This window comes from Emys orbicularis, chromosome 8 (assembly GCF_028017835.1).
Source record: "Emys orbicularis isolate rEmyOrb1 chromosome 8, rEmyOrb1.hap1, whole genome shotgun sequence".
Classification (NCBI taxonomy): Eukaryota; Metazoa; Chordata; order Testudines; family Emydidae; genus Emys; species Emys orbicularis.
This window is the reverse complement of record NC_088690.1, coordinates 102,368,645-102,383,968: the sequence shown is the minus strand read 5'-3', so window position 1 is coordinate 102,383,968 and position 15,324 is coordinate 102,368,645.

Below are 15,324 nucleotides of genomic sequence, written 5' to 3'. Positions count from 1 at the left end.
GATGGTCCCATTTCTGGCATTAAAAGGTGCAACAAAGATAGTCAACATCAAGGGGTTAGTGTGTATTTTATGCCTACAAATACAGTCACATACAATTGAATAGTCTCCTGCCCTGTAATGGATCTATGTCTGTTTCTCTCCAGGAAGTCCAAGCAATTACCTCTCCATGGAGTACCATAATTAGGCAAGCATAACCTCACATTTAATGAGCTTGTTTAGGTCTTGTGTTTTGTGGGCCAGATTTTCAGATGTGGCCACCTAAATCAGATATCTACATCTCAAATTTAGATGGTCAGTAGGGCCGGCGCTTCCATTTAGGCGACCTAGGCGGTTGCCTAGGGCGCCAGGATTTGGGGGGGGGCGGCACTTTGCCACCTTCGGCGGCAATTCGGCGGCGGGGGGTCCTTCCGCGCTCTGAGTCTTCAGCGGCAATTCTGCGGCGGGTCCTTCACTCGCTCCGGGACCCGCCGCCGAAGTGCCCCAAAGACTGGGAGCGCGGAAGGACCCCCCCGCCGCAGAATTGCCGACGACGACTGGGAGCGCGGAAGGACCCCCGCCTAGGGCGCTAAAAACCCTGGCGCCGCTCCTGATGGTCAGAGTGGAAAAAGGTTCGCAAGACCCCCATTTCACATGTGCAGTGGCCTATTCAAATATCCAATACCTGCTGACGTGCCCACATTTTAAAATCAGGTCTTACATGCAAATCAGTCAGCCATGTGGGCTAGCGTTTGGGAAAATACAGACAATTAAAATTTAGCTCATTAAAAAGATAGTTGGAAATATCCTGAATAAGCATGAGGATGTCAGAGACTGCAAGATGATTTCCCCTAACTCTGTGGGCCCTACCGTGTCATTAAAGGTTAAGTGCATAGGATTTGTTTGACGCATTTTGCTCATCTGTACAGCAGTTAGAATGTCTTGCTCATAATATCGATCAAAATGGTGTGCGTTAGACTGAGTAGTGGTCTGAGCACAGGCCTGGGACCCAAGGTTCCAAATCCTGAATGTGACACTGACAGCCCCTGGAGCTTTGGGCAAGTCTCCAACCTATTACTTCTGTTTCCCCATTTGTGAAATGGGGATAGTGATACTGCGACGCATGACCAGCAAGGGTTAAGCATCCTGCAGGATAAATGACACAGATTCAACCCTTAAAGACATATGGGTAGATAATGTTTGTGGTTTTGTGTGTTTACATATATATTGGTAGAGGTCAACAATGTAATCAAACAGTCCCTGTCTATGCTGTATTCTGTTAATTCAGAGATCAAAAGGACATCTTAACATTTAAATGAACTGTAAACATAGGATATCGCTGTATTTGTCTCTCTTTGAAATGTATAGCAAATCATCTGCGAATGGTGGAAAAATAGGCAATTGCCTTATGTTAATCTGTGTGAATAATTACCGGTGATGTTTAGGAAATGGGTCCACTTCAAAGTCCCCATGAGTGCCTATTGTTTGCCTAAGGACTCCGAGCTATCACAAGAGGGCCTGAAAATGTATAAATTTTATACTATAAAAGACCACTGGGTCCTGATCCTGTCGTCTCAGATCTGCTTGTGGCTTCATGCAAGGGAAGCCTTGGCCATAAGGACTGAGATCCCAGTCCTGACTGGACCACCCTGAATATAAACATGGGACTATAACCTATGGACTATTTCTGAAAGAAAACTTTGCAACTACAAAGCTCACCTTCTCTGCTATGAATCTTAACCTCAAGAATTGTATTCATGTCTGTATGTATACTGATCTTTTAACCAACACTCTCTGTTTTCTTTTAAAATATATTTTAGTTTAGTTAATAAGAATTGGCTGTAAGCGTGTATTTGGGTAACATCTGAAATATTCATTAACCTGGGAGGTAATGTGTCCGATCCTTTGGAATTGGTAGAACTTTTTTATATGATGTATAAGATTTTCAGTAATCCTCATCATATTTGACTTGGGTGCAGAGGCAACTAGTGGGAGGGACACAAAGGGGACACCAGCTAAAGGGGGGCACGTGACCTCCCCATGTGACTCGTCCCCATCCCCCAAATGACCCCCTAACGTGACTCCTCCCCGCCCCGCTCCCCACATGACCCCAAGTTGGGTGTCTGGGTGGAGGCCTGAGGCTAGGTTACTTTAAGGGAACTGTGTTGTTGGCTTCTGGGTAACCAATGAGGTGTTATAGAGGCTGTTTTATGCTGGCTTGGTAAATCTAAGTATTGGAATATCCACCAGCTTTGGGGATTGTCTGCCCCATTCTTTGCAGTTCATCCTAACTGAGTGACCTCCGTTGGTTCCCCTGGGACCCCGGTCACAGATACCTACCTAGCTTCCTCTCCCAAAGGGGTATTGTGAGGATTAAATGTAAGGATTAATTAATCAATGTTTATTAATGTGCTTTACAGATGAGCAGTACAATATGCCAGATCATAAACTAGTGTAATTTGGCCTGGCTCCATTCACCTCAGCTGAGGATCTGGGCCTAAAAGTGATAAGCATCAAAAAATCCTGCATAGTTTACTCTCTCTCTCTCTCTCTCTCTCTCTCTCTCTCTCTCTCTCTGTGTTTGTGTGTGTGTGTGTGTGTGTGTGTTTTCACTATTTAGACTTGATATTAAACAACCAAATGCTTGTTTTGATTTAGCAGGTTTATTGAAAAATTGAAAACTAATCTAAAGAGTGATTTGATCCTACAAGAACCATTATTATCTATTTTTATTTTAGTATTATTATTATTTACTACTTCTACAGTGCCATACATCTGCATGGCACTTTACAGACAAATAAAAAGACTTCCGCTGGGATAAATCAGGATAGCTCCATTGACTTCACTGGAGTGATATTGGTTTATATTAGCAGAGAGTCTGAACCAATGTACATTCCCCCAAGATCTTGCAAACCAATTTATGAACAAAAGGCGTTTCAGGTATCCTATATAAAATAGCTACAAGTTTCCCCCTCCAAACTAGAAAGCCAAATTTGCATCTGGCTTTTATTCTTGCTCAGTGTAATGGAAAGAACCAGATTAATTCCAGCATTAAAAACCCTTCTTTGGTATGAATTATTTTATATAATTCAGAGAGAAGGTGACATGATTTACATCAGTATATACAGTTAAATTGTAAACCATTAGTGAAGAAGGAGGGAAGGCTTATGAGGGGGAGTGGGGAGACTGCACTGTTATGACAGAATAAAGAATTTCTGGAGGTGCAAGAAGATATAATTTTTCCACTGGAAGATAGTTGCGGATGCTTCCTTCAGCGATCATAACTTTTTTCTGTGCACTATTGACTGTTCCCCACTTATTGTTATTATATGCCAGCAACTTTTGTACAGAGAAACTGGGCAGATTGTACTTAAATGGCTAAATTATGTACCATATGGAGGCATGTGGCCAGGGGGGAGGGGGTTTGCTGCTGACCAGCGTTCTCTGAATTATTCTGCCTGCATAAAGCCTCAATTACAGAATAAGGCTGCTAAAGCTATTGTCACAGAGTGAGTGGGTGAGGCTCAGCTGCACCCTGTACCAGACTCAGCCCACCTTCCCAGGTGAAGAGAATAAATCCTGGATAATGTGGTAGAAGCATGTGACTTGGAGCCTGGCTTGCTGGGATATAAAAGGCAGCCTAAGCACAGGGAGGAGATGAGAGAGAAGAAGAGACTCTCTTTAGTTCCCAGGCAGATGGCTTGGGAATTCAACCCTCTAGGGAGCAGGCTAAGAAGGTTGGAAGCTAGTGTGTGGAAGGAAAGCCCCAGCAGAAGGGATTAGAAAGAGCTGCCTTAGCTCGCCAGGCAGGGATCTGCAGAGAGCATAGAGACGCCTGCAGGAGAAAGGGCATGGCTTATCTGCAGAACAGTCTCATTCTGAGAAATAAAACTCAGTCCCTGAAGAAAAGGCACGGAGATCCTGACACTGTTGAGAGTAGGTGGCTGGTGAGCTGGGCTGCTAGCTTACAGCTATAGATAGTCCTCTAGCTCTGTATCCAGTTCTGATGTCTGCTAATGGAATTGAGGAGGGGAACAGTTCCAAAGGCAGCATATGCCCTCCTCCATCTTATTCTGAACTCAATATAGGACCTGGTCTTACAAAGCTTAGTCACATACAGTCCCCTTGACTTGGGCAGGGCTACTCACGTGAGCAAAGATTACTGTATCTGTCCCACGGAATAGAAGAGAGGAGACCAGATAGAAAGCACTGAGTAAGCTCAAGAGAGTAGAGGAGCTGAGAGAAGGGAGTGTGTGTGGAGCAGGGCTGCCCGGGGGGGGCAAGTGGGGCAATTTGCCCCGGGCCCCACAGGCGCCCCCACGAGAATATAGTATTCTATAGTATTGCAACTTTTTTTATGGAAGGGGCCCCCGAAATTGCTTTGCCCCAGGCCCCCTGAATCCTCTGGGTGGCCCTGGTATGGAGAAAGCCCAGGTAATCCAGTGTTTAAAAACATGCCTGTGGAATGGTGTCACACCTATTGGAGACTCTCAGCATTTTCTTCTTCGGCATAATAAGATGCAGACCATCTAAGAGGGGATTGGGATGCATGTGTATCTTCATACAGCATGTAAGGAGCAGATACTACCCTCTCTCTTTGGCACAGCCCATATTGACAATTGTGGTATATGGACACAGGGTCATAAATATGGCTGGGAGGTGGGGGACATCTCTGTTTTCTGCTACCATCGTGGTGCTAATCCCAGAGACCCAATGAACTGGTGCAGCCACTGCTCCTCTGTGAGAGACCCACCAGGACCCAAACTGCTTAGCCAAGAGTTTCAAAGGATGTTTTTTGTTTTTAAAAAAAAGATGCCTCAGGAAAATCCTTATGCCCATTCCTTTTTTTAAATCATTTTTGAAAACTGGTAATTTGTTTTGTAATAGGTGTTTGAAGTCCTTGAATTTACCCATTGGGCATCTTTAACTCTCTTTTCTAATCTCCTAATAACCAGAAATTAAGTCCTCAGTAATTCACCTTGTTATGAAACAACATTTGAGAGATTATAAATTTTAGTCCGATTAGACACACTTCAAATAGGCTCTTTATAATTGTGATGCAAATGTCTAATCTCTCAAAACATCTTTATAATAGTTTTGACAACCTGGATTTAAGTCAGGTAATGTGGGAGGGGAGGATTTTAAGAGTGACCAAGGAAGCAAATGTTATGTTTCTGTTTTTTAAATAATTGTAAAGTTCCTGTAGTTTTAACCCCCCAGGGGTGAAGAGATTGGCGGGTGAACAGGGAAGCCTGAATGACAAATACAGAATTGGGCCCTGATTCTGAATTATATCCCTATCCAAAATCCCAGGGTTAAGTTCCATTGGAGTCAATTGACCTTAAATAGGGGCTTGAAGTTAAGCATGTGCTTAAGCAGTTCCTGATCAGGACCTTAAAACATAAATGACATGTACTCTTGACTTAATGAAGATACACTGATTATTTTGACCTCTTTATACATATTTTTAGCAGCTGTGAACCTTCCTCAGTCCCCAGCGATGTTGCTGGGGATTGCAAATAGTGTATGAGCACAGGAGTGGAGAATGCACTCGACTGCTCATGAGACAAATTCTTCCTACATTACCACAGTCTCCTGCCCCTTCACTTCTGCCCTCCTCCCCCCTTCAAGTCAGCCCTGTCGAAAAACCCATACATGTCCAGGGACAGAATGCAGATTGGGATTTAAAAGCAAGATGATTTAAGCAGCTCTCAACAACAGAAATATCCCAAGTACATAGGAGTGCTAACAGCCATATGTAGGGGGCAGAACTGCCTCTAGAAGAGGATAAAGCCTCTAACCATTATTTTTGACTGCTTTTTTGTTGACTCAATTGTTTTTAATGAAGCTTGGTCAAGGGAGCCTGCCAAATTTGGAGAATAAAAAAATTAATAAAAACCCAATAGCCCTCCAAACCTTTGCTCACTAGTTGAATTTTCACAGCTCTAAAACACAAATATTTCTCCATGGGCTTGCAATGCTTCCTCCTAAACCCGCTTGCAAGAATTTATTATCCCTATGTGCAAATCTTTGAAACCATGATTGTACGGTAATAATTTCTAAGCAGTGAAATTCATGAGTGGCTGTAATGTAATGCTGAGTCTATCCTATTATGGTTTTAATTGGAACATAGATTTTATGTGTTATTAGATTAATGTTACTGTCTCTCTTTATGCTTAATGCCATATGAATAGCTAAAGCCCCCTAATGACTGTGTAATTTATTGTCCCTATAGTTATGGCATTAAGCTACAAGTCACCTAATACTTGCAAACATTGTAAACTCCAATTACAGCTACACCAATGATCCTTCTGTCAACTGAGCTAAAAATGACTGAATGATAAGGTTAAGTACTGAGTCACATAACACAGTTATCTAGAGCTCAGCACCTGTACGACAGAAAAATGTCCAATAAAGTATGGTTAAATATTATTACTTTGTTATCAAATAGAAGTATAGCAAATAAAACAAGCTTCCAGAATGCTGTTGATCATCCTGATTTTACCAATCTTTTGTGTATTTGTCAGGTTAGTCCTCATCTACTGCTAATGGTAAGTCACTGGTTCTCAAAAACTTAACAGATTTTCATGGCACCCAGGACCAGATTTTTGCCTCACACACAAAAGTAGATGGGAGTTGTGTGAAGACAGATTCTGTCTTCACACATCTGAAAATGCACCTTGCTGGATAACTAGCTGATTCAGGAGATTTGGGAACATGATAGAGAGCCTTTCACCTTTAAGGCACTGGTTCAAATGTAGTACAGGCTAGTGGAGTCTAAATGGCATGGGAACTTTTTACAGCTGTTTGATGGCCTTTGTAAATTCAGTTAGTGAGCTGCATTAGACCAGGCACTAAAGTAGACAGGCATCTACATCAGAATTAGCATCCTTAATAACAATCTCAGCAAAGAAGCCAAATATTCAGCTGGCACAGAGAATTATCTGCTGTTACAATGCTGCTCCATTACACCAGTGCTGTATATGTTACATGGATAAAGAGAAGCCAGACACCATATTATCCGCTAAGCCAGGGGTAGGCAACCTATGGCACGCGTGCCGAAGGCGGCACGCGAGCTGATTTTCAGTGGCACTCACACTGCCCCGGGTCCTGGCCACCGGTCTGGGGGGTTCTGCATTTTAATTTAATTTTAAATGAAGCTTCTTAAACATTTTTAAAGCCTTATTTACTTTACATACAACAATAGTTTAGTTATATATTATAGACTTATAGAAAGAGACCTTCTAAAAACGTTAAAATGTATTACTGGCACACGAAACCTTAAATCAGAATGAATAAATGAAGACTCGGCACACCACTTCTAAAAGGTTGCTGATCCCTGCGCTAAGCAATGGAGGCCTCTATGAATACTCTGTTAACGGCTCCTGTGTCAAGGCCATCTGTATACCCAGGGCCATATACTCTATTGCGAAGGCAGACAAGTGAGGATTTCTGTTGTGGTATGCAAAGAATTTATATATATATATATGGACTTCCCCCAATCCTGGTCATAAGAGGTGCCAGAAGACACAGCAGAAAGAGACAGAACTGTTTCTTCAACAATTTTCCCCTAAAAAGCGATCAGACCCAAGGATGAGACTGTCAGTGTCAAGAGATGGTTCTTTAAGCTAGCATCTACCCTTCCCCGAGAGAGGCATTGAAAACCTACTCCTATGGCAGCTCTAATCCTTATCTCCTCAGTTGCTTTTGTCAGCCAGGAAGGACATGCATTTCATTTGCAGATCATAGCTCACAGACACTTCAATCCAACAGCAAGCAACACCAGAACAAACTTAAGTAGAGTCCCCCTGTAAGATTCTTACTTCGCAAATGCAGACAACTTGATCTGGGTTTGAGCAATTTTATCTGCAAAATCATTTTAAAACTCCTCACTATGAGAAATGCTCCATTTTGTTGCTGCATTCAAACAACCAGGAATAGCTGGGTTAATCACCATTCGGAACAGTTCCACTGATTGGAATTTTGCAGAGTTGCTCTTTCATAGCCATGGCATGAGCTTTTTAAAATTCTATATTCTACAACTAGGCAGAGCTGGAATGAGATTTCCAAGAATGATTGTAAGTCCTGGTTAATGCTATTAGCACCTACCAGAAATAGAAGGCAAAATAAAAAGTGACTAGAATAGATAGCAATCAAACACCTCGGGATATTCTCTCATACCGTATTTTGGTAGCCTAAACAAAACACCATTTTTAAAAGGCTTTAGGAGGCTCCAGAGTGCCCTTGGCTTGTTCACAAGAAACTCTCTCGAGCACCTCGTAAATGAAGCTATAAAAGATATGCTTGAAAATCATTAACATATTAGTATTTGCAACTGGTCCTTTCATAGTCTCCGTTTGTCTTGACTCTGGTTGCCTGGCTGTGATCTATTGGGGCATCTCCTCAGGCTGCTGATAGCTTTTATGCCAAAGCATCTAACTGAGGAAAATAGTCATGTGAGAAACAGTAACAGCAAATCACTTAAGAAAAAAAAGATGTGCAATGCAATGAATTGGCATGCTGGTTCAGAGAACCTTCCCAGACACAGGTACCAAGAAGAAATACTCCCTTGTCCCAGCTTCTGCTAGTTTTTGCCACCATTAATATTAAGGGGTATACTATTCCCGTTCATATGCAGGAGAACAAAGGGGGGAAAGATTGTGCAAGGAGACTCCCCCTAACATTTACGACTCTACCGGGGGAACAGGGCAAACACTGAGGCTTGCAGTGTCAGTACTACATTCCTGATGAATACAAAACTCCCAAGGATCTGGTTCTTAGGGGCAGACATGCATCCATTATATTTGGGGTTTTTTTTAAGTAACAAGACCTTTACAAAAACTTTCCATATGAAACATGTCCAAGCTGAAACATTAGATTGAGAGACTGTGTCTGTAGTATCATGTTGCATTTCCTTTCTGATGTCTGAGGCTGTGTGAGAGCTACTGCTGAGCTCTTGAGAACTGCCGTATTTGCCTGCACAATCACTAATGTCTCATTGGTTGCTTATCAAGTGCTTTGAGGTGCCTGGAATACAAAAGGTGCTATACACAGTCACACAATTCTTTTTCCCTTATCTTATCCTATATATATTAACTGGTACTTTTTTCATTTTTTGTAGTCAAAAATTCCACAAGAAACAACAGCTCCAGATTTCAGTGGGGTAGCCATGTTAGTCTGTATCAGCAAAACCAACGAGGAGTCCTTGTGGCACCTTAGTTCCAGAGACTCTTAGCATCAATTTGGCAGGAAACATTGGGACTCTCATGGACCTTTTCTTGAAAGATATCAAGGCCAAGTGTACAGGCTCAAAAAGTTAGGAGAATGCTGATAAAGTTCACACCAGTGAGGGCAGGTTAGCTGAATCAAACCTCTGGTTGCCCATCAACACTCTAGAACTGGCCAAATCATTCATAGTGAATAATATCCATTGCAAACAGAGACCCCCACCCCCATCAGCAAAGCACTCGAGGCTCATGTCTAACTTTAAGCCCATGAGAGGTCTCACTGATATCAGTATAACTCCCCTCAAACGTAAGTACCTTGATGCATTGAGGCCTGGGACTTTTTTTTCTGTTTGAGAATCATCTGTGAACCATTCCTCAATTGTTATGGGTGGGATGTGGGTTTTGTAAGGATATGCCAGATAACTTCTGTGACCAATGAGCTGTTCACTTCAGGAGGACTTTTTTGGAAAAATCATAAAGCTGTTAAGCATGTTTTCATTGCTGGGTTATATGTTAATGACCAGACAAAGAGAGTTTTCTGGAATAGTCTAATTGTATAACTGCATCTTTAACTGTGTCAAGAAGTGTCAAGCACCAAGGCTAAGCACTTCTTTTTATAGCATGAGTGTGTATAAAGCTAAATAAATAAAATAAACTTTTCTCTATTCTTCATTCATGATCTGCGATTGGTCACCTAAATGAGATGATAAAGTTTCTGCCTCCCTCTAAAACATATTGAACAGGAGAATAATAAATTGTGCACTTCAAATACAGATTTTCAAATGAATAATCATTCTAGCTAAATCTTTTGACACTTTTTGGACCTGAGAGAATACACATGTACACCCACTGACCATCCGAGCACTCGTGAATAATCAATAAAGTGGCCCCACAAATAAAAGTGAACGGAACTTGCTAAATTTTCCTGCATAAATAGTCTCGAATCACTTTTTGTATTACTCATCCTGCTCTAATCAACACCCAGAGCCCAAATATCTGAGGACTGCATTTGATTTTTGACTTATTTTCTTTTTGCTTATGTCAAGGCAAATTAGGCGGAAGGAGGCTGATGAGGAAATTGGCCAAACTGTTTAAGGTCAAGAGTGCATTTCATTGAAATGTAATATAATAAGTACAATTTAAACAATGAAAAATCCCATTCACCTCTTTGTTTTCTTGAAATGTTTAGAATTATTTTTAACCTTTCTAATAAATAAAATTGTGCCATTATTTTGTCATACATGTGGATTTCATTAATTTTGGAACATATTCCAGGCATCTAAAATTAAACAGATGTCATCAGCTCCATTTAGACCTCAAATACCCCTTGCAACTAAACCAATTATTCAAGGGTCAGCTGGAAGTTGGAATTTTATAATAATGAAAGTTGAAAAGTTTTCTTTAAAACACCAAAAAAAAAAGAAGAAACAACACCAATTCCCCGTCCAGACCATTGTTAAGTGAGAAACTGAGGTTCTGTTTTATTATTAGGGGCAGGGGCGGAGCCAAATAGTAAAAGATCAGGAAGGGTGCTTTGTTCCTAAACTACGTTCCCTGAATGCACTGATTGTTTCCTTTTGGGCAGAGATTACACAAGACTCTCTCTTCCAGCCTTCTAGCTCTGCCATGGGGATGAACAAGAGGAGCTACAAGACAGAGTTTTGTTCTGAAACCTGGTCCCACTGTTCAGAATAATTTTTTAAAAGGTCATGATCAGGTCTGTGAGAGTGGTCCCTCAGAGGAAACAGATAAAGGCAGGATCCAGGAGTCCCATATTCTATCCAACCAATGACTAGATAAAGCTTCCTCCTACAGTAGGAACCAGTGGCCAGATCCTCAGCTGTACCAGAGTTCTGCTCAGTGCAGATGAGGTAGAGGGAAGGAAACCAAGAAAAAGCTGGCATTAAAATATTCAAGGTCATTCTAATTTATGCCCAGCTGCAACAGCTCCTAGGGAGCCTGGGAATTGGCACAGCAATGCTCTGGCTACACACCTCCCTCCTCCTCTACCCTCCATGCCCCATGGGGCCAGAGGGTGTGGCACAAAGCTGACTATACCAGTATGTGGACTAGATCCAAAAGCCCCCCGGCTAAAGGCCTCAGGGTTCTGCCACACCCATCCCAGGAAAGGAGCAGTGGAGAGGTCCGCCAAGTGGCCTAGAGTAGTTGCGAGAAAGCAACCAATCAGAGGGTCTGTGGGAGTGGCCAATCAGGGGCCAGGAGGGCCAGATAAAAGGAGCTGCAGAACAGAGCAGCAGTTAGTTGCTGCTTGGAGCTGGAGAAGAAAGAACTGTATGCCAGGCTGGCTGGAAAAGCAGCAGGACCAAAGACAGTCTCCTGGCAGGGACAGGGGAGCAAGAGGCTCCTGGCTGGCTTCTAGGACTACTTAAAGACTGAACCCAGGGAGGGCTAGAGAGACACTACCAGAGGGGTACTGAAATAGGCCCTGGTGGACTGTATACCCCGGAAGGGGTCTGTTCTGGTTCACATACAGTGTTTGACTTGGCCGGAGGGCTGAGTCACTGAAAAAAGTGCCTAAGAGCCACCGTAAGGGGTCACCAGAACTGAAAGAATGCAGATACACCCAACCAGAGGGGGCGCTTGCAAGAGGTGGGTGCTGACCCCGTTACACAGTGAATTCCACTCCACTAGGAGAATTCAATACAGCAGCAGCATCTCTAAATCTGTTAGGCAGTAAGTTAGTTTCAGAGAGGAGCAAAGCAACCTTAGCAATTCACCTGAGCATCTGCACCAGTGCTCCAAAGGATAGGATATATTTCCAGCCACAATAAATCCCTCTCTGTAATTGTGATCAGTCACAAGTGGGGGGGGGACCTAAAATATTTTTGAAACAATAAAAAAATTATAGGAGTAAAGTCTACTCTGTTATCCCATGTAAGTCCAGTAAAGTCAGTGGACTGTCTTTGGCCCCACTAAGTTCCCTTTGCACCACTAACCTAACAGGCCAGCTGGGGATCCCCCTCTCTGTGGGGGAATCCTTGGTTAGCTATGTCAGCAATATGTCACCCCCTCCCACAGTGTGTGTCGGGTGCATGATGGGGTAGGACAGGGCATAGCTGGAGTATGTTTAATTCCGGTAATCTTCACCAGTTCCCTTGGGGATCATTCTAGGCCAGCACAAGGGCAGGGCCGGCTCCAGGCACCAGCCAAGCAAGCTCGTGCTTGGGGCGGCAGATTCTAAGGGGCGGCATTCCGTCCAATCCTAGGGCGGCACGGCTGCTCTGTTTGTTTTTTTTGTTGTTGTTTTTTTTGCTTTGCCTCCGGGTCCAGCCGCCCTGTACCCAGGGTTTTTGGGGGGGTTTGCTTTGCCTCCGGGTCCGGCCGCCCTGTACCCAGGGTTTTGGGGGTTTTTTGCTTTGCCTCCGGGTCCGGCCGCCCTGCACCCAGGGTTTTGGGGGGGGGTTTGCTTTGCCTCCGGGTCCAGCCGCCCTGTACCCAGGGTTTGGGGGGTTTTTTGCTTTGCCTCCGGGTCCGGCCGCCCTGCACCCAGGGTTTTGGGGGGGGTTTTGCTTTGCCTCCGGGTCCAGCTGCCCTGCGCCCAGGGATTTGGGGTTTTTTTTTTTGCTTTGCCTCCGGGTCCAGCCGCCCTGCGCCCTGTTTTTTTTTTGCTTGGGGTGGCAAAAAATGTCAGAGCCGGCCCTGCACAAGGTATGAAATGGCTCCTGGTTGCCCCTGGATTGAGGGGAGTTTGTGTGCAGAAAGGTGATGGTAAACCACATCCTCCCTCTCCCCGCAAGGTGCACTGAGTGCTAATTCACTGTACCTGAGTATCTGGCACAGTGAGTTATTCCAGATTACAAGGGTGTATCTTGAGACCAGACACTGAATAGTCAACTATCAAGATTTCTTTTTTCAAAATGAGTTGGTTTTTGGTTTGCTGAGCAAAAGGGATACATGAAAAATGCTTTTCCTTTGTAACTTGGGAGGCTTAACTTAGTTCTTTTCCAACACTGCAGATATCTGCAAATTGTACCAAAGTGTCACTTGCCCTAAAATAGATCGTCCTACTTAGAGGCGAGGATTGCTAAATTGGACAGTAGAAAAATGAGTACTGTATTGTACAAAAAATATTACCATGACTTTCAAATCCCACTGTCAGAGGTTGAAGATCCATATTAAATATCTTCCAGCAAATATGGAAATGGAGGCGAGGGCTTATATCTAGGCAAGAAAATTAAATATGGCACACTGACAATCACTGTTTAGCATTTCCTTGGATATACGGTGACTTAGGTGCCAGATCTGACATACCCTAAATTTTCTATAAATTATAAGCGATCATTTAGGTGGGTGCATAACTGGTTGGAAAATCATTCCCAGAGAGCAGTTATCAGTGGTTCATAGTCATGCTGGAAGGGCATAACGAGTGGGGTCCCGCAGGGATCGGTTCTGGGTCCGGTTCTGTTCAATATCTTCATCCATGATTTAGATAATGGCATAGAGAGTACACTTATAAAGTTTGCGGATGATACCAAGCTGGGAGGGTGTGCAAGTGCTTTGGAGGATAGGATTAAAATTCAAAATGATCTGCACAAACTGGAGAAATGGTCTAAAGTAAACAGGATGATATTCAATAAGGACAAATGCAAAGTACTCCTCTTAGGAAGGAACAATCAGTTGCACACATGCAAAATGGGAAATGACTGCCTAGAAAGGAGTACTGCGGAAAGGGATCTGGGGGTCATAGTAGATCACAAGCTAAATTTGAGTGAACAATGTAACACTGTTTCAAAAAAAGCAAACATCATTCTGGGATGTATTAGCAGGAGTATTGTAAGCAAGACACGAGAAGTAATCCTTCCGCTCTACTCCGCACTGATTAGGCCTCAATTGGAGTATTATGTCCAGTTCTGGGTGCCACATTTCAGGAAAGATGTGAACAAATTGGAGAGAGTCCAGAGAAGAGCAACAAAAATAATTAAAGGTCTAGAAAACATGACCTATGAGGCAAGATTGAAAAAAATGGGTTTGTTTAGTCTGGAAAAGAGAAGACCGAGAAGGGACATAACAGTTTTTAAGTATGTAAAAGGTTGTTACAAGGAGGAGGAAAAATTGTTTTTCTTAACCTCGGAGGATAGGACAAGAAGCAATGGGTTTAAATTGCAGCAAGGGCGGTTTAGGTTGGACATTAGGAAAAACTTCCTAACTGTCAGGGTGGTTAAGCACTGGACTATATTACCTAGGGAGGTTGTGGAATCTCCATCATTGGAGATTTTTTAGAACAAGTTAGACAAACACCTGTCAGGTCTAGATAATACTTAGTCCTGCCTTGAGTGCAGGGGACTGGACTAGATGACCTCTCGAGGTCCCTTCCAGTTCTTTGATTCTATGATTTATAAAACATATAATATTCAGTTTGACCTACCTGAAAATTGCTATAATCTGGTCATACTGCATGCTCTGGGTCCTTGGTTGGCAGAATAGATATATGGATTTCTGGGGCACTTTGGGCCTTATCCAAAGGTCATTGAAGTCAATGGCCCCTGGCCACCTGAAGGCTGTTTGCAGGGGTGGGGGAGCCTTCACACTCAACCAGCCTAGTTGCCCACGTGAGTTTTGCCAGTGACTCCAACGGGAACAGGATTTAGGGTACAAACCAGAACGATGCACAATGGGCAAAAATTCCCTAAAATAACCTAGTTCATGGCAGGGAGCAGGGGACCTGCTTTGAGTGGAGTTCATATAAACAAGCTCTTTGCCCACCCCCTCCACCCCCAGCACACAGACCCTCTTGGTTTGCCTCACCTTCCTCCCTGGCTGAGGCTGCTCAAGCAGTGGAAACTAGCACCATCTCTGAAAATCCCTGCCCCACTCCAGTGAGGGGACAGACGGATCCAAGACAGACAGTTGTCTTGTATTTATAAAATGAAAAAAAAAGTTACGCTGGTGGGAGTGGCGGCACATTGAGGGTCCTTTCTGCTCTGATCCTTGGTGAGGAACAGCTCATGCATGAAGGGAGGGCACATGCGTTCAGTTAGCGGTGCTATTGCAGAGGAGCGCTTACCTAGCCGCGTGAGGGGGACTCCATCCTCTTCCCCATAAATAACCATTTATGAAGTGGAGGAAACCATCAGCCTCATGGGCCCTGTTGTTCCCACCA